The sequence below is a fragment of the Miscanthus floridulus genome, chromosome 18 (genome assembly GCF_019320115.1).
Source record: "Miscanthus floridulus cultivar M001 chromosome 18, ASM1932011v1, whole genome shotgun sequence".
NCBI classification, from domain to species: Eukaryota; Viridiplantae; Streptophyta; class Magnoliopsida; order Poales; family Poaceae; genus Miscanthus; species Miscanthus floridulus.
Window position 1 is genome coordinate 116,134,362 of NC_089597.1, and position 23,642 is coordinate 116,158,003.

General features: G+C 46.3%; 2 pseudogenes; both read right to left on the reverse strand.

Annotated features, from left to right (window-relative positions):
* Window positions 1-5,384: 5,384 nt before the first annotated feature.
* On the reverse strand, window positions 5,385-10,027 carry LOC136521888 (BTB/POZ domain-containing protein At1g04390-like; annotated as a pseudogene).
* Window positions 10,028-11,308: 1,281 nt separating this feature from the next.
* Window positions 11,309-22,722, reverse strand: LOC136524434 (uncharacterized; annotated as a pseudogene).
* Between the last annotated feature and the right edge of the window lie 920 nt (window positions 22,723-23,642).

Genomic DNA, 23,642 nt, shown 5'->3' on the forward strand with positions numbered 1-23,642 from the left:
TGGGGGATGTGGTTGTCTAATCAATTGACTGTTTTTTTTTCGCTCGACTGTAAATTCGAGTTTTGTACTGCTACCGCTCTCTTCTGATTTGGTTGAATGTGAATTCAAATGGTGGGAAATCTTCTGAAAAACGGTGCAACCTGCCAGCCTATGATCTGAATTTCCCGTAACGGGCCATTGTTCAGATCGACGGCTACTGTTCCATCTGGTGGTTCGAAGTTTGAACAGGATGCAATGCAACGCGATGCGGATGCGAACAGAACAAAATGATGGCAGCATTTCTAGGGCAGAGCGATGGAAATCCGGGCTACTGTTCTCATTGTCTGTGGTTACCTGCACTGCATCGGAGTCAGCACATGGTGGGCAGTAGGCGCAGAGCCAGGGCAGTGGCATGCAAATGCGCAATGCAAAAAAAACCGGGGCGGTCCGGTCGCAATGCAAAAAAACCGGGGCGGGCTCCGGCTTGATCTGCTCCGCTCTGGATCCGGGCACTGTGCCGCATGTGCTAAATATTCGCGCAGCGCAGGCAGGCAGGCGGCATGGTGATGGTGGCCACTGGCCAGCTTTTCTTTACTCACGGCAAAAGAGCAAAGGCACAGGCGTCACTCACCGCGATCGCTGCCGCGTGGGCGTCCCATGTCACTCACCTGCGCCGCGCGGTGCCGGCGTCCGTCAGGCCTCAGCATTCAGCATTCAGCAAGCTGCGCGGCACATGTGGACGCCACGCCCCACGCCGGGGCGCGGCACTGCGGCGCCTGCCTGCCTGTACTCCTAACTGTGACTGTGACACGGCGCGCAGCTTTTCACCCCCGGCCGCCTGCCACTGCCACCGTCTTGCACTTTATTGATGGCGCGTGGAAGTGATCCTGATCCTGACCCGATCCTACCGTTGGCCGCTTGCTGACGGTCCCGGCGCGGCGGTTCTCTCGCCGTCTCCTTCCCTGCTGGCCGCGGCCGCAGCGCAGCGCAGGTGCAGCAGAAGTGCAGCGTAGTAGTAGGCCACAGCGCGGATTAATGAGAGCGCAGAGCGTGCATGCATGCATGGATGGACCGGGCCACCGGGTCGGGTGCCTCCTCCGGGGTGCAGAGGGTGCCACGAGTGTACTCCTAGCGTGGTAGCGTGTTGCAGCTGTGCGTCGCTCGTTCTTGGGCGTAGGTCGACGCATTGCAGCGCAGCCCATTGATGGCACGGCACGCCCTAGATGACAGATCTATCTGTATACTGGAGCACCATGGAGCAAGCATCCTCATGGATCATGGATCATGGAGCACCATGTTAGCTTGATCGCATGGAGCATCATGGATCTTTGGAGCTGCCTTTACCAGAAGAGATTCAGGTTGAACGAGAAACGGCAGCAGCCCAAGTGCCGAAGGGAACGGAAGAAACGGCCAGACCGGACGGAAGTACGTACTGTGTACTCCATCAGTTGAGCAGTGGAAAGAAAGACAGCTGATCGGGATGCACATCTTGGCTTGGAGTAGTGATGACTGACAGCCCCCAAAGTGTGAAAAGGCTGCCCGTACCCCCACCATCATGGCCCAAAGAAAAGCTGAGCCGCCATCAAAACCAACGGCACGGCACCTGCACCTGCACTTGCGAGTGATGCCTGACCTGTGGGCTCTGCCCGAAGTCTGATGGAGGAGATAAAAAAAAGGAGCTCAGCCGAGCTCAGAGATCCATCAGAAGCCGTGCCAATGGCTGGGGCTGGAGAGCTTGCCTTTCCCTGCACTGCCTCCAGCTCTCCACCCAGCACCTGCAGTGTACGCTACGCACGCTGCTCGCCTGCTCCGTCCGTCCGGCCGTCGGTCCGACGGGTCTCTCGCCGTCTCGCGGCCGCGACGCGACGGCTGCCACCGTCCGGCGCCTTGACTTCCTGCCCCACCAACTAGACCGCCTGGCGCCTGCCATGTTACGGTATACGTAAAACACAAAAAGGGCCTCGTTAATTAATTATTAATCAATTGCTACCAGTGCTTTGGTGCTAATATTAATATTTCGGCTTGTTTGGCAGGGCTCCGGCTTCTTCAAAACAGCTCTGGCTCTGGCTCTTCCTAAGAAGTGGCTCATCTAAAAGAGCTGAAGCCGTTTTGAAAAACGTTTGACAAAACGGCTCCTTCTGTTTGTCTAGAATGGGTGAAATATGGTAAATATCTATAATACCCCTACTTATTATTTTACTATGGTGCAGATGTAGTAAAACCCAACCTAGAAAAATTGGTTTTACTATTTTTTTATATTTGTGTGATTTATTATATATATTTTACAAGCATCCGGTGATTTGGTCCATTTCTGAGGAAGCTAATAGTTGTTTTTCCATTGAGAACACTGGTCTATTTCTAAATTATTGGTGCTATCCTTTATTTTCTTTCTCTCTTATTTTTGCATTGGGAATCCTATCTTTTCTCCGGTTCTTGCTAGCAGGTCCTCTCCTTTCTCTACGTACAGGCACAGGAAAACGGGCCGGCCTTGTAGTGACAGCCGAGGACCATCGCGTCCTTTTGCGCCCTGACGGAGGAGAAGCTCGGTTTTGTGGCTCCGTCTGCCACTGCATAAAAGGGCTCCGGCTCTTCCAGTGCTCCGTCGAAGGAGCCTTCGTGCAACTCACCGTTTGGTACAGCTTCTGCAGAAGCCGTGGCAGGAGCCCTGTCGAAGAGGCACTAAATATAAGCGCAATTATGTTCTGTCGCGGGGTTCCACCTGTGACACATGTTGTTTATTGAACGCTAGCTTGGATTGTAGCGGAGGCCGGAGGGACATGGACAGCCTGTACTGCCCTATGCTTGCTGCTCTTCCCATGTTGCTGCTGTGTTTTATATGTTCCTAGGAGTATTTTTTCTTTCGGAGCTCCATCCCCAAAAAAAAAATGTCGTTTTCTATCATCCGGCTTATTCAAAATATTTATAATATAAATATCATCTATTTTGTTATGACTTATTTTATTATTAGAGATACTTTAATAATAATTTATTTATTTTATAATTTATATAAATTTTTTGAATAAAATGAGCGATAAAATATAATGTCTGAAAATAAAAAAAACGTCATTATTTTTGGGAGGGAGGGAGTAAGTAGAGGAGTCCTTGGGGAAGCAAAAGCAACCGGTAATAATGCACTAATGCATGGTGGATGGGCAGCCAGTGGGAGATTTGTTTGTTCCGTTGGGTTAACTAAGGCTCTGTTTGATACTACGGTAAAACTTTAGTCCTGTACTTTTAGTTTATTTTTCTACCAACAGGTGGGCTAAAAGTGAGCAAATCCACAAATCTAAAGGGTAGTTCATTTGCTCCTCACAAGGATCAAAACTAGGCTAAAGCGTCTTTGGGGGCGAGCTAGACGCCCAATACCCACGACAGGCCAACATGCATGGCTGTGCATGGCTTAATTAAATGATGGCAGTCATCGTAGATTGGACGACTAAAGTCTAGCTCATGGATATAAGCAGTCCAACGGGACTAAGTTTAAGGGTTAAATTTTAGTCCATGACAAATGGATTTCTCGGGTGAAATGAAACAACTGGGCCACAAGCAAGTGCCAGGAGTAGATCGATTGCTGTCGTGGAGTGAGAGAGTGGTAACGGATCAGTGGACACTGGACACCGCAGGTGCCCGTTGTGTGACCAACCGCCAACGTGGCTGGCTGGCGAGCTGGAGTGCGTCAGTGCGGTGCCGAGCTGGGCTCGGCAGTGCCACTTGGTCGCCGGCTGCAGTCGTCGATCCATCCCCAGATCTGCGTGCTGTAGTATGAGCAGCAGCAGGGTCAGGGGGATCTGCAGAGAGAGATCGATCAGACCAATGAGAAGCAGAGCGCCCAGGTCCCAGGGAGAGATCAGAGCAGCGTACAATACAAGTGGAGGACGTAGCCAGCGGTGGGGCCAGGGGGGCTTCAGCCCCCCTACCCGTCCTGTGCATGTGGAGTTTTTCTAAGTCCTCCTTTAAAATTTTATGCATATATGTATTAGGTAAGAGGGGTTAAAGTTAAGAGAAGATAAAAAAACCTCTATTCTTTTGTTCAGCCCCTTCTAAATTTTTTTTCTAGCTTCGTCACTGAGTGGACGGTATGCGTAGTCGCCGTTCCCGTCATTCACCAACATGGACGGAGGCAAGAAGCTGCGTAGACTGTGTACTCTACTTCAACCAACGAGATCCCCATCTCACTCTCACGCGCTCGCGTCGTCCATGGAGCTGCGGCTGCGGCTGCGACAACCGAAAACGCTAGCATGTTGACCGCGTATTCGTCGAGCACTCGAGCTGCTCTGCTCCACTCCAATGGCTTCGGGTACAGCTGCTCCCTGCTGCTGAGCTGATGAACTTGACTACTTGAGGGAAGCGTGTGGCAATTTGTGCTGGTGCTCAGGGCCATCTGTTCCTCGGTTTATTTGTTGCGTTGCATCCTCCTTTCATCTTCTGGGCCACATTTGCTCATGCCTACGACCATCGTCACTGGGCCACTATTGGACCGTTGGCCCATCGAGTAGTAATTCGAGGTCATTTCCGAGCCTTCTTATAGTGACAAAAACATTTCAGCGGCCTATGCTTCGACTATACAACTAATAATAGCTAGATGTTACAGTTATCTCTAGCAGATCAAAAATACTCGGCCTAATAGTTTAATTAATAGTTCAAAATGGAGTACTCCCTCCGTCCCAAAATACGAACTTATAGAATTCATATTTTATCCTAAAATACTAAACATTCTCACTTTTTAATGTACCTTTCCCTTCTCCTAGAGTGTTTGGGTCCCTGGATTATAGGCTTAACATTCTCACTTTTCAATGTACCTCTCCCTTCTCCTATAGTGTTTGGGTCCCTGGATTATAGTGATTGATTATGGTTGATTAAAGTGAGAAATTCCTATTTTATTCTTAATAGTTTGACAATCGGTTAGGGTACGTTTGACTTTCAGGCTTTCATCACCTATAATCTCCTATAACCTAGTCTTCACCCGAATTACGAGGTTATGGTAATCAAGGGTTTTGATTATAATAGTCCATCATATAAAATAAACCCCGTTTAGATCAAAATGTGACTATATAATCTAATCATGATAATCGCAGGGGTATTAAACAGGGCCTTAGTTCTATTATATTATAAAGCTCTAACGTGGATTGATTGCTACAGCCAACCCCACAAAATCACACAATTTCAAATTTTGGGGATAATAACTCATAATCATCCGTTTAAACTTAGTGCACAAAATCGAAAGACAGGATCATCTTCCTTCATTATGCAGGGAAACTTTTGCTGCTACCGGGTGGATTCCCAGTTTTATACTCGCGAGTAAGTGAATCCATTGCCATCACACCGTGAACTGTCGTGCCGCAAGGTACTCACTGGACACTAGCCTCTTGTGGATCAAATATCCAGATGGCCACACTCGACCCATCGACACGCAAAAGCTGTGTATACCACCACCATAAGATGTCTATTTTACGCATATACTACAACATGCTTTACATCCTCGGTGCCAAATGCCAACTCCCCAAACGACAAGTCTCTAAACGCCTCCTCAAAAGAACCTACCGCGCAACTCCATGACATTGAGGATTCAGTTACTTGCGCTGCTGTGCTGTGAATACCTGACATACTCTGTCCGCAGCATGTTGAGCACGTCTTCATCAAGCTGCTCCAACCGACCAGAGTCTCGCAGCTTGGGGTACAGATGCGCCACGCTGCTGATGGCGGCCTCCACCAGTTCCCACTGGCCCAAGTTTTGCTGCGAAGCCGATGAACTCAAGGGAGGCGTTTGTGCTGGAATTCAGGCATGAGGTCAACACTTCAAGGCTCTCTTCCTTCACTCCATCCAGGAACCAGAAGTCAGCCAGGGATGACAGCTCTGCGTATGATTTCAGAATAGATAGTTTCTCTTCTGTACTCAGAGTCTTCCATCGGCAATCAGGTGGAACTCTAGGCAGCTCGCCTGAGTAGAACCACTGAACTAGTATTCTCAATGCTTCCCACCCGACCGGAACTCTGATAATCTCTGCAAAGCTGCACACATGGTTCTTATCAATTGTTTTAAACTTTCATGACACATCCTTATAGATAACCAAGAAATAAAATGCGTGTAGTACCCTGCTTTGAGATGCCAAGAAACAAAAGGCATACCTCATGCATCCCGGACTGAAACAAAGCACGAAGGTAATCGCAGCTCACACTCAAAACGATCTTATGGCTATGGATATGAGGAGTTGATAACTGGCATGAGCCATGGTGACACTCCATTTTGTCATTAGATTGGGCCTCCAAAATGATGTCCCTGGAAATTAAATGTAACGAACTACATCGAGAGTCAACAAAACTTGTTAAAAAGCAAAGATAGTACTGAGCATAGGGATTATAACACATGATAATATAAGGCCAGGTGTGATCTCTTCTTGGGCTCTGTCTAATAATAGTTTATAAAGAACCCTTCAAAGTAGCATCAGAAATTTAGAATGCAAATAACCAATATTATAACTGTGATGTGAATAACTAGAAGTTTTAGCAACAGGTGCCTGGTATCATATGTCCAGATAAAAGTTGGGCAAAATAAAGACTAGTCAGCATGTCTTGACTTTTGGCTCACAGGTTAGAATAAATGAAATAGTGTACTCACGAGAATGAATGTTTAACTGGTTCGAGTGCTGTAGTAAGATCATATATGGGACATGAGTGCCATCTGGGTTGCTCTTTCTTAAGCATCAAGTGCAGTGATCTCAAGTGGCAATACTTTGCAAGTGTTTTTACAGGCTTAACAATGGCATCATCTACAGTGACCAGCCCAGTGTATGCATATTCCAAAATTTTCTTCAGAGCATGACTATCTACACGATCAGACACTCGAACATGATAGCATGATCTTTTGCCCCATTCATCAGTCACTGACCCATCGTGGACAAAAGATTTTTCAGATGGCAATAATTTAGGACATCTTGCTGATAGGATAGCCGCATGAGCACTTAGAGATTCACCATCTGCAAGCAACAGTTCCAGATCAACTAGCTCGTTATCACACAAAGCATTTCTCATATTTCCTCCCAACTTGCTTGGAAAACCACAGAGGCCAAACAAACTCAGTATATGTGCAATATAAGACTTGGGCCCTGGGCTCATGTTCTGACACAAGGCATGTTTGAGGACTCAACCAAACCTTCGGTGTAATAATCTCTGCATTCATGGCACACAATCCCCCCATCCTTCTTTCTTTTACAATGAAAACAAATAAAGCTGTCACTCTTCAGCAGATTAAACAATACTACGAGACCATAAAAGAAAACAATATTTTCACCTTCCCACTCTTCAGAGAGATGGCAGCATGAACATCCATCAAAACAAAATTGCAGATGAGAAGCAAAGTTTGATCTCGTAATGTACAAATGATCGTGCAGACATTCCTTAATAATGCTGGATAATACATCTACAGCACTCCTCTTGTTGAGACTATGGTTAGATTGCACTATCAACAAGCATGCTATGTTCATGAGGTTGGTCATGATCTTGACACAGTCAAAAGATGCCGTAAGATTTCTGGTAACATTCGATTCTAGTGACGACATGAGCATGTTCATATATTCATTGCCTAATGGTACAACAGCTTCCAGAAATTTAGAACTTGCCTCAGAGAAAATGAATTGGCTAGGAGAGAGAAGCATCATAAGAACTGCCCTCAAAGCCGGCTCCTGCTCCTCTTTAGACAATTTCATGGGGCTGTTTTTCAGAGTTAAATCTGACGCTAGCGAGCTGCACAAAGAAGCATGAGGTAGATAAAATTAGATCTGAACATGAATATAAAAAGTTCCTTGTGGCACTGAAGAAATATTCCAGAAAAATTGCACTCGAATGGGATAGAACCAAGTACCTACCAAGCACATGATATCAGTCCCTGCAAGAAACTATTCTGCCGTTTCCCTATGGAAAGAAACTCATTATCGCAATGTACTGCTAGATATCCGAGTATATCCCATAAATAGGGATGTATATTCATAATGTCTTTGGAATCTATATTGAACAGCTCGCCATGGCACAAAGTCTGATGTGCGTGATGTGAAGAGGTGCAGCTCCCAGAAAGAATCTTATATAATACTTCATCAATAGCATTAGACCAGAAGCACCTATGATGATTCCCAGAATAACGAAGTGCCAGTAATGCAGTCCGACATCCCTCTCTTACTAATGTTTTTTCATGAATCTCAGACATGGCATTGGTTATGCCTTGAACAATAGGCTGACAATGTGCAGTCATCAACTGATCGCAGCCCCTTGAAGATCTCTGTAGGAAAAAAAACCATTTTTAGTTTCTCTTTCTGGGGAAAAAACATGTAGTACATGTGTCATATTATTCAACCATCAAATTTTGTTGATACGAATCTTACCAGAAAAACCTGGCAGAGCCTTAATGCTTCAATCCTAGTGGCAGTAGGATGAGATTTTCCCATAAGGTCACCGGTCTTAGTGATCAACTCTTCATTCTTAAGAAGGACCATTGCTCCATTGCCACATAAAGCTGAATTACAGTTAGATGTTTTCAGGTGCGCAAGAGGAAACCAAATGAGAATGCAAAATATCTATGGAAAACTTAATTGACACAGAAGTCAAAGAGGAGAATTACCACAGGCACAGATGTACCTAAAGCAGCATATAGCTTAAGAATTTTCGCAGAAACTGTTGTTTCAGCACTAAGACAGTAATGTGCTAGTTTTGCCATCAAGTTGTGGTTGCTCCATACATGGTATCTCGAGGAAGGCCAAATCCACAGGATACTTCTTAGCAGAGATATCATCTCCGTCAGATAGTTCAGGGTGTAGGCGTCTTCGGTGTAATTCTGTAGAGCTGAAATAACACTCGCGACCGCATTGGTTTTCTCCAGAGCCTCCCAAATTTCTGCCTGAGTTGAAGCTCCCGCTATAACTAGGCTGTTCAACATACAGGTCAATGCACTTGCACATGGTACAGCAATACGTAGCTGGTTTGCTGACAAATGGCATGAGAGGGACGAAACTATCTCCATAACTGGGTATTGGCGAACAGAATTTCCTAAGGTAGAGACAAACTTTGAGCTCACGTCAGCTGCTTGGATCAGAACCGAAATGTTCTGTCTTAAGAATACCTTCCAGAGCTACAAGTATATCTGAAATCAACTCCTGGTAAACAAATACTTAAGGCGTATTTTCATGTTTATATATACATAACATAACACTCTGGAAGAGTATACCACAAGGACATTAGGGAATAACTTGGAACAGCTGAGCAAGGCATAGTATCACAAACTGAAATACAGGAGACTTTACCTTTATAGGAGGAAGTTTCAGCAGTTCATTTGAAAGACAACTGACAAATGCACCCACCGATTTGAGCACGTGAGACTGTACTCCAGCATCAGTAGACTGCCATTTTTTAGCACCGTGGCCATCAGACCTGACATATACATAGAAGATAAAAAACAGAGCAAGGAGAACACAAATCTTGGTGAGAAAACATCCCTACAACCCAATTCTTTCTCTAATAATTTGATTCTATATTTCTATCCCATGTCTCTAAATATTAAAGTAACTATGTCCTGTATGATATGTATTATACAAACCCAGGGTTCAACCCTTTATTGTTTTCAACTTGGAGCGAGATTATACCAAGTGAAATCACCAAAGTTTCGAACCGAGCTACCGAAACCACTGACGCGCACACGCACGCTTATTTGCGTTGTGGAGAAGTGCTAATTCATCTGCACGGTTGTAGATAGAGAAGTAGAGATGCTATGAATTCGTCGTCAGAGTGTGGGAATCAGTAATTACTTGGTGAGGCCGAGGGCGAGAGCGTCGTGGAGGCGGGTGCGGAGGGGGAGGGCCTGGCCGGTGAGCAGCTGTTCGGCCGCAGAGGCGCCCTTCCTCCTGCCCTTCTCCCTCCCGGACGGCGACGGCTTGGAGGCGGAGAAGGCCGGTCGCATCGCGTCCTCCTTGCTGGAGCCTGGACTCTGGAGGCAGGCAGAGATGAGAGAAGCGAAGGGAAATCGAAGAGAAAATCGGGATTTTGCCCTCACGGGGAGTGGGGTTTGCCCAAATGCCATCCGGGTTTCGCTCAAATGCTTTTATGAAATGAGGCCAACACGCTATAATGCAATTTCTAGGTTTAAGTTGACTTTAAAAAATTTTGAGCCAAAATTTTAGTGACTATTTTGCCCCTGAGGTCGCTGACCTATTCCCTGCGCCGTCATCTCTCCCCCTCTCGCTGTTCTCTCGCTGGAGTGAAAGGCAGAGCGCCGCCCCCACCCCCGCGCCGTGCCCCCGGGCCGAGCCTCGCCGCCGCCATCCGCCCCCAAGACGCTCCCTGCCCCAGGCGAAGGCTAGCCCGCCGGTGCTGCCTAGAGCAGGTCCCCGCTCTCCCCGTTGCTGGATCTGCGACCGCTGCTCCTGGGCGTCCGGGTGCTCTTCCCCAGGCGAAGGCGGCCCCAGCCAAGTCGCCCATCCGCGCCAGGCCGCCGTCGCCCGACCGCGCGTCACCAGGCCCGCCGTGCCTCCTGCGTCTCGCCAGGCTATGGGTGAGGGTTCGTCTAGTTCGTCGTCCATCCCAACAGGTGTCGTTTCTCTGTATCCACTTGGCCCTAGTGGGATCCCCTGATTCCATGCCCAGAATGTGGTGACAAAGTAGTGGAATGCAAATCCTGGAAGAACAACGGCAGAATTTTCTTCAAATGCGTAAACTACAATGAATTTGTGAGTATATATTGCTCTGTTGTTTATTGTCATATAGAACTGGATGAACTAGGTACTGTGTCAAGGTTTGGATAAATAAACTATGTTATTTATTGTCATTTACACAGGCAATGAAGAAATGTCCATTCTTTAGGTGGTTGGAAGAGTACAAGAAAGTAGTCGCAAAGAAGCTTAAAGAAAATTTGCTAGCTGCAGTGCCATTAGAAGGTCATGGTGAAACTAAATGTCAAGAAGAAATGAAGCTTAAAAGCAGGATTTTTGATGAAGATAGGATCTATCTGAAGATGGACAAGCTTATCGATCTGGTCCAGCTGTTGGTGGTGCTCTGTTTAGTCATGACTGTCATAGTTCTTTTAGGTGTGGTAGTGCTTATTAGCAAGTGAAGCAAAATTGTGTTGTAGAACTATGTTGTATCAGTACTGATTAGTTAGCTTTTGCAGTTAGTCATACCTGTTGTCAAAACAAGTCCTGGCTGTGGTAATAAAATGTCAGATCCATAATTTTTTCTTTGCAATATGAATTATCGTGGATCTTTACCTAAAAAAGCTACAAGTTGCTGGGTAGTTGAATTGCTGCTAAAATTTCCCTCTTCAGCTCCTCTCTTTTGATTTTCCCTGTCGTAGTCACTGGAAATGGCTGCCTCCACTGATAATAAGACCTTGGCACCTTAAATCTGTTACACAAAAAGAAAATTTTGAGAACGGTGCTAATATGTTTTCATCAGAAGACCACCTGCTCATGAAGGGTCTGAGGAGACACTTCCTTGCCTTTGCCTTGGTGCTTAGTTCTTGCATCAACCCACTTCCAGCCATCCTTGATGCTAACACAAGCAATAACTGTCTCCCCGAGACGACTATCTGGTACACCAACTACCACAACTCCTGCTACTCCTGGGTGCTGAGATAGTACCAGTTCAACCTGAACAACTCCAGGTGTTATATATTGTGTCAAATCATACTGTAGAGTTTGGACTGCTTATGGAAAAAGTACCAGCATTCTGTGAACTACTCATACACTCATACAACAGAGACATGCATTCTGTCAACTGCTCATACACAGTTACTATACAAACTCATACACATTCTGTCAACTAATCATGCATTAACACTTTATCAGAATGCAAGTACAACAGAGACATTACTTGATAGCTCAACTAATCAAAATCAAAGTAGATTTCATAAAGGACCAATAACATTCCATAAAGGTTCACACAATACCAGCTCATTACATAGGCAGCTCATTACAGTAGAGTTTTTCAAATACCAGCTTATTACAGTAGAGTTTTTCAAAAGACAACTCATTACATAGGCAGCTCATTACAGTAGGGTTTTTCAAAAGCCAGCTCATTACATGTTCACATCTCAGTTCGTCTTCAACTTCCTTGGAATCAACTTCTTCGCTGTTCCCTTCTTTGGTTTTGGTGAAGTCGTAGCCTGCTTGTTTGGCGATAAATGTAGTACCTTCTTTGGTTTTGCTGAAGTTGTAGGCTGCTTATTTAGCAATGTACTTGGCCCTTCTCCAAGTAGTACAGCTAGTCGGCTACAACATGAATGAATTGTTGACAAAAGATGAAATAATTCATGAAAGAGTAAGTTCAGCTTTCTGGAAACATGAAATACCTTCTAGTCAACCTTTCTGGACTTGTTGACAAAAGATTGGCCTTAGCTGTGGCAACTTGTTCAGCTTGGACGACAACATCTTGAGACTGTACAGCAACATTTTCTGGCAGCACAGCAGCAGTATCAGACTGTACAGCCCAATTCTCAGACTGTACAGCAGCAGTATCAGCCTGTAAAGCAGCATTCTCAGCCTGTACAGCACCATTATCAGACTGTACAGGATTTTTTTCAGCAGCTTTTTTACCATTCTTCCTATACTTGGTTGTATTTGTCCTAGGCTTCCTTTTCCTCCAAGTTAGAACAATTTAGGCACTTGTAGCTTGTTTGTCCCATTTAGTAGATGTAAGTTACAAAACTAAAGAAATCAGTATCTTTTCTTTGTCCCATTTAGGCGGCACTTGTAGCTTGTTTCTCCATGACCCAATTCTCCACACCCTTTGCACATTCTTTTCCCTTTTACCAATTGCCTTTTAGGTTTAGCAGCTTGCATAACCTCCTCTTCAGCAGCTTTATCAGCCTCCTTGGCAGCCTTTTTCCCTTTTCCACCACTTCCTCCCTCAAGGCATCCTTTTATCCTCAGCTTCCTATACCTCCCAGCACCCTTTTTGTCCAATGGTGCCCCAACTGTAAATGGAAGTGGCACATGTGGCCACTGAGTTTTATCTGGGAGTGGCTCTATTAATCTCTTATAGGCATTTCTGAATTTTTTCCACTAAATAGTATTCATAGACAAATCCCTCAAGATCCACATCCACAGTTTGTTGGGTTGTAATCAAAGCCAAAGCATGCTGACAGGGCTTACCAGTGTGTTGCCACTTAAGGCATGTGCACTTATGGAGATAAGTCTTCACTACATGCCTGTTATGGATGCTATTAATTTCCCATATCTCTGCAGCCACACTATCAGAGGTGATGACTGTCAAGTGACCCAAGCCTCTGGTTCTCATTTTCAGCTGACGTATGACTGTAGGTAAAATTCTCCCATTAAGCTTTTGTCCAATCTGCCTTCTCTTCCTCCACAATACCATTAGCATCTCCCTAATTTTATCAGCAAGCTCAACTACAGGAAGGTCCTTCCAGTCCTTGATCCAATTATTAAAACATTCAGCAAGGTTGTTGGTTATATAATGTGGCAGAACCTCCTAAATTATAGGGCCCACATGCACCTGTCACTGTCCGACGACCTTTGACATCTGTGCATATATTTCCGGTAACTTAAGAAGACTGTCGGGTGTCCTCGGGAACCCCGAATCATCCACGATTTCCGAGCAGGATCACGTTACAGAGTCATTGCAGTATTACAACATTTATTCAAATATTTACACCAGAGTAAAATAGCGGAAGTCTTACGATAACTTAGTTTACAAACCAGTAGTTTCAAACCTTACAAACTAAGTTCGGTGATTATTACAAAACGAAATAGTGGAGTGGCATTATAATATAGTACAAAACACACAATGAAACTGCCCTGCCCAAGGGCCACATATTTACTTCTCATCGTCATCACAAGGAACAACCGTCATGCAGCACGATCCAAACAGATCTGCTCATGAGGCTCACCTGCAACAAGGGTCAACGAACCCTGAGTACAAAAGTACTCAACAAGACTTAACCGAAATAAGGACTGATAAACTCAGGAATGCAGGCTCAGGGATTCAAGATATGGCTTTAGCAATAATCAAAGTTATTTTGCGTAAAAGCTCTTTAATAAAATTCTTTAATTCGACATTTATAACTTCATAGAATCATATACAAAGCTGACATGGTCCGTATGGAGATCATGAAACTTCATATCCAACACTTTCTCAACCAGCCTCAAGTTCTAGTTATTAATACTACGATGATGAATAGTGAGTTGAGTCTTCATAACCGAGGAGCAACGACGATTCGAACCGATTATAAACCCAGCTGGGAATTCCAGACCACACGACATATGCAGGTCCCCGACCTACATATACCAACCTACTCTCGGATCCTCTAAAACAAGAACGGGTCCGCGCCACCCGAGAATACAGTACTCCACCATTCCAGTCCATGGCCACGTGAGTACACGCTACTCTCGCCATCTCTCCACTCCTAGTGCTTGAGTAGCCATTCTCATAATAGCATAGCCGAGTAAAGGCTTACCGGAGTATGTGATTAGTACTACAAAGTCTCACCTCATGCAATTCAACAACGGTACGGACCTTAATCGACACAGACGGAAAGGACCCGCTCACAAGACCTCCATGTCTTATGGCTCACACACACCGAGTCCGCCCGGTCTAGATTTATTACTCCACATTCCAATATCACATGATAACATAAGTAACCAAAGTTCCATTTAAAACTTGCAGGTGGCAGGTAATCACCCGACTTTCATCGTTCTAAGCATAGCTAAGCAAAACTAGGCATATATGAATTTAAAACTGGGAATATGGTAAATATGGAATAACAAGGTTGGTAATGTACCAATTTGGTTTGTACTTGACTCCTAATCACTTAATGCAGTAAAAAGAAGCAAAAGCGAAATCAATTTGTAAAATACAAGGTAGGGTTGTATGCATCCGGGGCTTGCCTTCGTTGACGGAAAAGTCCGGTTCCTGCGACGTTTCACAAGTATTCGATCCGACCTCAACAGATGGATTAACCTCCTCCGCAACTTGATTAACTACTATGTGTTCACCTTCGTTCACTACACGTAGTAACAGTGCCATGTTTAACATGATGCGGAGTACGAAACATGATGCTCGATGATGGATGCAAAAATTAACAATTTGAATACAACTTTCCTTCGCGGTACAGTTACAAGTCAAACTAACCAAATCTTTTTCGTACTAATTACATCAATTGCCAAGGATCATTACCAACTAATGACCCAAGGACATCACTCAATCAAAAATGCAAACAAAACCTAAATCACTAAAGGTTACTATTTACTTTTATGAATTAATTAATTAATTAAGAATTATGAAATAAATCAACCTGTTCCAATTGACCTCAAAAATTTTGTAAATATTCATTACATGATAAGTGACAAAACAAATTTCATAATTTTTGGACAATTAAATAAGCCTAGAAAAATCATGGAAATCCATTTATTAATAAATTGAGCAATTTTTATCACATTCAAAAAGTACTGAAAAACAACATTTCATATTTTTCCTAAATAATATACATCACAGAGAGGTCACACAAAAATTTTCATAATTTTTGGAGCTCTAAATAATTCTACACAAAAATAACAAAAGCATACACTATTCAATCATTTCTGAAAAAGGAAAAATTTATTTTCAAATCACTGAGTCACTGACACCTTGACCCCACCTGTCATCCCCTTCCTCCCGCGCTGACTATGGCAACGACGGCGCTGACCGGCGATTTCTCGCCGCCGGTGAGACCAACGGCGACAGCGAGAGTACCAACACACTCCCCTCATCACCCCGCATCGATTGAGTGTACTATCGAGACTAATTACAGCGGTGCACGAGCTTGCCGACGGCCATGGCGGACACGGTGGCATGGCTGCGCTACGCCGGCGACGTGAGACCGATAGATCAAAAACAAATAGCATGGGAAGGTTCAGTAGCTCACCCCGAACACGACTGAGCAGAGAGCAAGATCGGAGGAGCAATGGTGAAGCGGTTCAACGTGCACAGCACCCACGGCGGAGCAAGTGACGATGACGGTGATGTTCCGGCGACTGCGGTGTACAAAACGGTCAATCAACCGAGCACAGAGCTCCACGGCATCAAGGTGAATCTGAAATAGGACCGAGCAAGGACATCGGCTAACCGTAGAGCGCTGGCCACGACGGCGCTCGCCCGACGGAGATCCTACCGGCCGTGAGGAAGAAGCGCAACGAGCGGTGGTTCCCGGCGAAATCAGGCAACAAGGGTTGGAGGACTGGGTGTGCAAGGAACAAACGGAGCTGTGGCAAGCTTTGCTGAGACGGTACAGGCGCTAGGTCGACGGCGGAAGGTCGACGGAGCAGCGGTGGTGGCGATAGGAAAAGCAGAGGAGTTGAAAAGGAGGAGAACGACGACTGTGATTAGCTTTATAACGCGGCCAAGGACACGAAGACGATGCGCAGGAGCTTCTCCATGCCAGTGCGGAGCCGAACGCGGCCACGGGCGCGCCTGGAACGCCAAAGAAGGGCCGCCGGCAATGTAGCTTAAACGGTGAACACTGTTCATCAATATTATAGAATTGCCATCCAGTTTGAAATCCAAATTACTCCCAAATTTGTATAACAACTCAAAAATCTCCAAAAATAAAAGTTGTTCAAAATCAAAAGTTCTACAACTTTGCTTTTATAACCAACCCCAAATTCGGTCTAGATTTTAAAATAAACTTTTGAATTCGAATAGGGGAAATTTAACGAATTACGCCTTTTCGAATTACTCCAAATTTTTCATAACAACTTTGAAAACTCCAAAAACAAACTTTGTATAACTTGTCAAGCTCTACACTTTTGCTTTTGGGCTCAACCCCAAAATATGCTTAGATTTTGAAATGAGTTTTCAGGGTAGGATTTAATTGCTGAAAATCAGGGTTTTCTCGAAAATTTAAAAAATCCAAGCAAACTTTGAACTTGAGTCAAACAATATAATTCAACACATACCACATGTCGACGAAATATGGTCGGCAGTCCACCGAGGGGGGTGCCCGTGGTGGTAGATTATCGGTAGGATGCGTGTAATCAGGAACCAGATGGTGACACAAGGCGCAGAGACAGCGATTTAGACAGGTTCGGGCCGTCTGATCGACGTAATACCCTACGTCCTGTGTCTTTGGTGTATTGTATTGAGATGTATATTGTATGATCCTGTCCTCTAGGGGACCCTTGTCTCTCCTTATATACTCTGAAGAGACAAGGTTACAAGTAAAGTATCCTATTTGGTACTATTACAATATCTAATACAGCTTGTAGCCTTGCGATGTACAACTTGATCTTGCGGGCCGGGCTACCTCCGGTGGTGCGGCCCATGTATACCCATGAGGGTATAGGGGGTCTATCCCCCACAGCTAGTCCCCGAGCGCCTTGTATCCTTCGAGTAGCGCCGTCTTGAGCTTGCCAGAAGGATGTAAGGGGCTCAAGATAAAATTTGAAAAATATTTTCCCCGAAGTGTGCCCACTTGTATTTCTGAAAAGAAATGTAAGTGCGTCTTGAAGCGTAGCGTCTTTGATCATCAGATCGAGCACATTCACCGCAAGGTGAAGTGTGCCCACTTAGTCCCCGAGCCTGGTAGTAGGTGACGTAGTCACGTGGTGCCAGGGTCTAAAAAGAATTCCCAGTTAAGTTGAGAACCCAATCGTCGTTCAGGCAATACGAGATGCACCGGCAGGTGCATCGTACCGATGTAGTCCCCGAGCTTGCTGGAAGGCGAGGTATGAGCCTTGTAGCAAGGTCTAAACGAGAAAGAATATCCCAACTGTATGTGAGTCGCCAGTCGCATGTAGTTGAGACGCAAAGTCCCTGAGCCGTGGTCGGAGAGTGGTTGAGGCAGTCCCCAAGCACAAAGGCGGTCGAGACAGTCCCAAGCACGAGAGTGGTCGGAACAGTCCCCGAGCACAAAAAGTGTGGAAAAAAACCATATGCCTCAAGCGCCTGGAGGTAGATCCAGACAAGGCCGAAGAGCTACGGATGACCCAGCTGGACTTGTCGGCGAAAATAATTGGCGATATTAACCTGTGTGGAGGTGCGACGCCATCCGTACAGGGAACGCCATCGGCAAGTCGGCTGGAAACACCTTTATTTTCAAGCCAACCGGCGAAGCCTGCGGTCTCGACCAGCCAGGCGTCGGCGGGGCCATCTTCTTCAGCTCGACCAGTGCAAGAGTCCTCGAGACTTGAGCACGATGTCAGGCCTAGCGAGCAGTAGGTGCCGCGTGCCCCGACCAGCCATTAGTGTAGGCTATAGCTGTAGAAGAAGATGTAGTTGTGTTATTGTAAACTTGGACCTTTTCAGGCAAGCTTGTAATAACGTAACTGTATAACAACATGAGCTTGTTTGTTTTGTAGAAAACGTTTTGAAGCTCGAATATCATGTTGGTGTAACTAAGTTAGAACGTGTTGGCGTTCTGTTTAGTTGTACCGGTTTCATTGCTCGGCAGATGCATCGTACCGATGTAGTCCCCGAGCTTGCTGGAAGGCGAGGTATGAGCCTTGTATCAAGGTCTAAACGAGAAAGAATATCCCAACTGTATGTGAGTCGCCAGTCGCATGTAGTTGAGACGCAAAGTCCCTGAGCCGTGGTCGGAGAGTGGTTGAGGCAGTCCCCGAGCACATGTCGAGGAACGAGCGACGAAGTCCCCGAGCCGTGGTCGGAGAGTGATCGACGTGGTCGGAGCTCGGAGTGGTCTGGCGAGAAGTCCCGGAGCACGGAGTGGTCTGGCGAGTCCCCGAGCGTGGTCTGGCCAGAGTCCTCGAGCACGAGCGTGGTCTGGCCAGAGTCCTCGAGCACCGTAGTGGTCTTGGCGAACCCTGAAGCATGAGCTCGCTGACCGAACTGTGTTCCCGAAAAACACGGAGAGCGGTAGTACATGATGGTGTACGAAATATATTGACCTCTCTATAGGAGGTGAAGTAAATACTTGGTGTTCAGTTGGCGATGAATTATACTTGGTGTAATATTCGAAAAAATAACATTAGCTGTTTTTAGCCCTTTTGTTATGTAGAGGTGTAGCGCGATGTATTAACCTGTCCTGAAGAATGCGCCAGCCCTGGGCTGACCAACATCTCGTAGCGCGAGGTACGGAACGCTGCCGCGCGTAGAGTGCTAGTGTTACCAGGGAGCGACTGCCGACTACCCGTAGCGCAGAGGGCGGACTCTCATGCACGCGTGGGGTGGAGCCGGAGACAGTGCCGGCTCTGGGATTCTCAAGCAGGAAGGAAAATGTATCGGCGAACCATTGTAAAAACTTATACATGTTTTGGACTGTATGTATGGAGAAAATTCGACGCGGAGCGCACCCTAAGGGTGGTCGGCGGAGGTGTACGATGATCGAAGAAATTTTCAATTAAAAATAATACTTAGCTTTATTGACGAGCGGTGGGTGTAGTCGGTGTGTTGCGATGTTCGAGAGATGGCTTGACGTGTCGTTGGCGATGAAGTTGTCCGGTCCTCGAGCTTTTCGACCTGTCGTCACGACTGTGGTCGTGATTGTCGTAGCGCCGTTCTTCGCGGCGGTCATCATTGCGACGTGGTCTGGTGGTCGATGTGGTCGGAGCTCGACGGAGCTGCTCGGGACGTGGTCGACGTGATACGTGGTTCTCTCAGCGGCTCACTCTGCGGCTCGGCGTGGTCGGAGCTCGGCGAAGCTGCTCGGGACGTGGTCGACGTGGTCGTGGTTGACGTGCTCGGAGCTCGGCGGAGCTGCTCGGGACGTGGTCGTCGTGGTCGCGGTCGACGGCGTCGCTGGTGATGTCCGAGCACCGAGGAGCGAGGAGTCCCCGGGGTCGCTGGCGATGTCCGCGGAGGAACCTGAGATGTCGGAGTCATCCAGATCGATGTTGAAGTCGTTCAGCATGGTTGATGAAGTAAGCCAGTCGAATTGCTCCTTGGTAAATTCCTGATCGTGCCGAGTAGATCTTGGCCGTCTGGTACTCGTTCCCGAATTGCTTGTCGGGTCCAAGTAGTCGAAGTTATAGGCGAGCGCCACGATGAAGTCTGGTGTGACGGTGCCCGTGTATATACTTTTTGCATATACGTAGAGATATTTGAATCCTGATGATGTCTTCGGTGTGCATGTACCCATACGTGTTCATACTTGCATGACTAGCTTGCATGTTGATACACATTTGATCTGCTACTTGCATGCTGCTGTACAGAATACGGATGTATGCACTTCGAATCGTGGCGTATTCATCACGTGATGACATAGCGTTGCCGCCGCTCCAAGCTCATGGTGGCTACGATTAAAGTCTTTGGCATTGTTACATGTCGTGGCCAAAGCTCTCACATCGTAGTTGTCGATACGGAATATACGCACGACAGATTCCGATCGGATCTGAATAAAGCTGCTGCGGCTGAAGTCGCTGGGGCTCTTCGTCGCCGACTTGCTTGCTGGTGTTGATCCCGGCCGAAGGCCAGATGAGTCAGAGCTTGTTGCTTGACACGTAAAGTCTTGTTTCAGGCTGCTAGAAGGTTGTCGTCGCTGTGATGTCGAGCCCGTAAGGCTACTGAAGAACGCCGCCTCGGGAAGTCAGGTTGCCACGAACGGCGTTGTTCTTGAGGTCCATCTGGTTCGCCATAGACCAGCGCGCACGCCCCTAGAGGGGGCCCCTACCTGGCGCGCCACTGTCGACGAAATATGGTCGGCAGTCCACCGAGGGGGGTGCCCGTGGTGGTAGATTATCGGTAGGGTGCGTGTAATCAGGAACCAGATGGTGACACAAGGCGCAGAGACAGCGATTTAGACAGGTTCGGGCCGTCTGATCGACGTAATACCCTACGTCCTGTGTCTTTGGTGTATTGTATTGAGATGTATATTGTATGATCCTGTCCTCTAGGGGACCCTTGTCTCTCCTTATATACTCTGAAGAGACAAGGTTACAAGTAAAGTATCCTATTTGGTACTATTACAATATCTAATACAGCTTGTAGCCTTGCGATGTACAACTTGATCTTGCGGGCCGGGCTACCTCCGGTGGTGCGGCCCATGTATACCCATGAGGGTATAGGGGGTCTATCCCCCACACCACATAAATATAAACTTGTTTTAGTGTATGCATCTCAAAGTTTTCACCAAATGCCAAATGCTTTGCAATGCGTATGATGACATGTCAGGTTTTAGTATTTAAACACCCAAGGTGTTACATATAATCACACTTGATTTCAGGGTTAAATGCACTTCTCATCCACAACAATTTATGATGATTGTCAAGCCATTCCATCACTTGATCACTAGCCTCTCTAACAAATTTGAAGAAATATTGAAATACTTCAACTCTATATGCTCGAGCTGCAGGATACTTCTTTGAAAAATCATCACCCCCAAACTTCTTAATGAAATTCTACATAAGATGCCTAAAACACTCTCTATGTTCAGCACGAGGAAACACATTTTTAACAGCTTTCTCTAGACATTTGCATGCATTAGTGCAAATAGCAAGAACAGGTAGGTCTCCTATGGCTTATGCAAGTGAGTCATAAACCATTCCCAATTTCTGTTGTCTCACCATCTATGAAGCCAAATGCAACAGGATACATCCAATTGTGTCCATCTAGAGCAGTGGCTGCTGCTAAGTGTCCACACCATCTACCATTCAATGCAGTGGAGTCTATGCTAAGGTAAGGCCTACATTCCTTTAGAAAACCCTCAATACAAGGACTTAAAGCACAAAAAAACATGTGAAAGTGTACCTTGCCATCAACCATCTTGATGTCAATCTCAATGACACTGTTTGGTGAGTGCTTGAGAACCTCTGCCCTCCAATTGTACCGCATTTGGAAGCTTTCCTCCCAGCTACCAAACAACTCTTTCATTGCAATCTGCCTCCCCTTCCAAACGGTGTCATAGTGAATCTCACATTTGTGGTCGTCTTGCAGTTGCTTCTTCAATTCTTTTGTGCCCATATTTGGGTCCTTCCTGAGGTGCTTGATACCCCTTGAAGCAACCCAGGCGGCAATGGGTGTAGTAGTAAGTCTCCTCGCACTGGATGAACAATTATGTTGATCAATCAGAGCTGTAACCTGCATTGTTACAGAAATTAGAACATTGCCATGACTCAAAAAAAGAAGTCATATTCATATAACAAAAAAAAATCTTTATACCATAACAGTTTTTGAATGACGTTGTTTTCGACCATTAATATGCCAAGGGCAATCTGGTGCCATGCACTTCCCAATAAACCTCTCTGTGTCTGTTTTCACAGTGTGTAGTGCAAACTCTTTATTAATGGCAAACTGCCTCACCGCCAATCTAAACTCAACCATGTTGAGGTACACAGTGCCAATATCCATGCATGGTTTGTTAGGGTCATACACAATCACCCTCTCCTCCGGTATTGCATCATCAACAGGGATAGCTGCACCACTAGTGTTAACACCAGGGACTGTACTACCATTGTTTGCGGTTGCCTGATCCTCATTTGAAGTACCATCATCAGCACCCTGGCCATGATCATCATCGGTTCTCAGGCCCAGCAAACGATACAGCTCATCCTCATCGATAATTTCTAACATTCCTTCCCCTTCATCATCTTGCCTTTCCTCAATCCGTAATTCACCCCAATTAACGACATGTCCCCGTGGTTGTTCTAGAATGCCACCATCTACAGGCACTAAACTAAGCTCAGGCTCCGCATTGAGCCTAAAAAACACAGCCATTATAGAGTTAGAACACTACACGCATATGAGATCCACACATACCATACAACAAAGAGTAAATAATGATGCATACCCGGTAACTACATCACTCCGATTGCAATCCATAGCACAAGCACATAAGAGAGTCACTGTTTCATACTCCTGTAAAACCCTAAGTTAACACTATACCCATTGAATCCACAAATCAATCCTGAATAAGGGCGCCTTGAAGCCTCACCTTAGTTCTGCAGGGTTGGCCTGGTGACGCGCGGTTGGGCGACGGCGGCCTGGCGCGGACGGGCGGCTTGGCTAGGGCCGCCTTCGCCTGGGGAAGAGCACCCGGACGGCCAGGAGCAGCGGCCGCAGATCCAGCGACGGGGAGAGCGGGGACCTGCTCTAGGCGGCGCCGGCGGGCTAGCCTTGGGGGCAGGGAGCGTCTTGGGGGCGGATGGCGGCGGCGAGGCTCGGCCCGGGGGCGCGGCGTGGGGGTGGGGGCGGCGCTCTGCCTTTCACTCCAGCGAGAGAACAGCGAGAGAGGGAGAGATGACAGCGCAGGGAATAGGTCAGCGACCTCAGGGGCAAAATGGTCACTGAAGGCTAACATTTTGGCTCAAAATTTTTTAAAGTCGACTTAAACCTAGAAATGACATTATAGCGTGTTGGCCTCGTTTCATAAAGGCATTTCAGTGAAGCCCACAAATTTGATGGCATTTGGGCGAAGCCCACTCCCCATAAGGCAAAATCCCGATTTTCTCGGAAATCGAAGGGTTCTTCTAGCAAAGCGACGGTTCAGTCTCAAAAGGAGGCGATTGCCCGGTGGGCTGGGCCGGGCCGGGAAGGAGAGGCTGCATTGTTTGGATGGCCTCCATCATTTTCTTTGGGACCCGCGTTCAAAAATGTGAATTGTTTAAAGAAAAATAATATAGTATACATATTTACATCTAAGAAGCAAGTAAATGTTTTATGCTATGATGATTTTAATAAAAATTAGTTGATGATGTAGATTTTGAAACATATATTTTTTTTAAGATTGGTCAAACTTATAG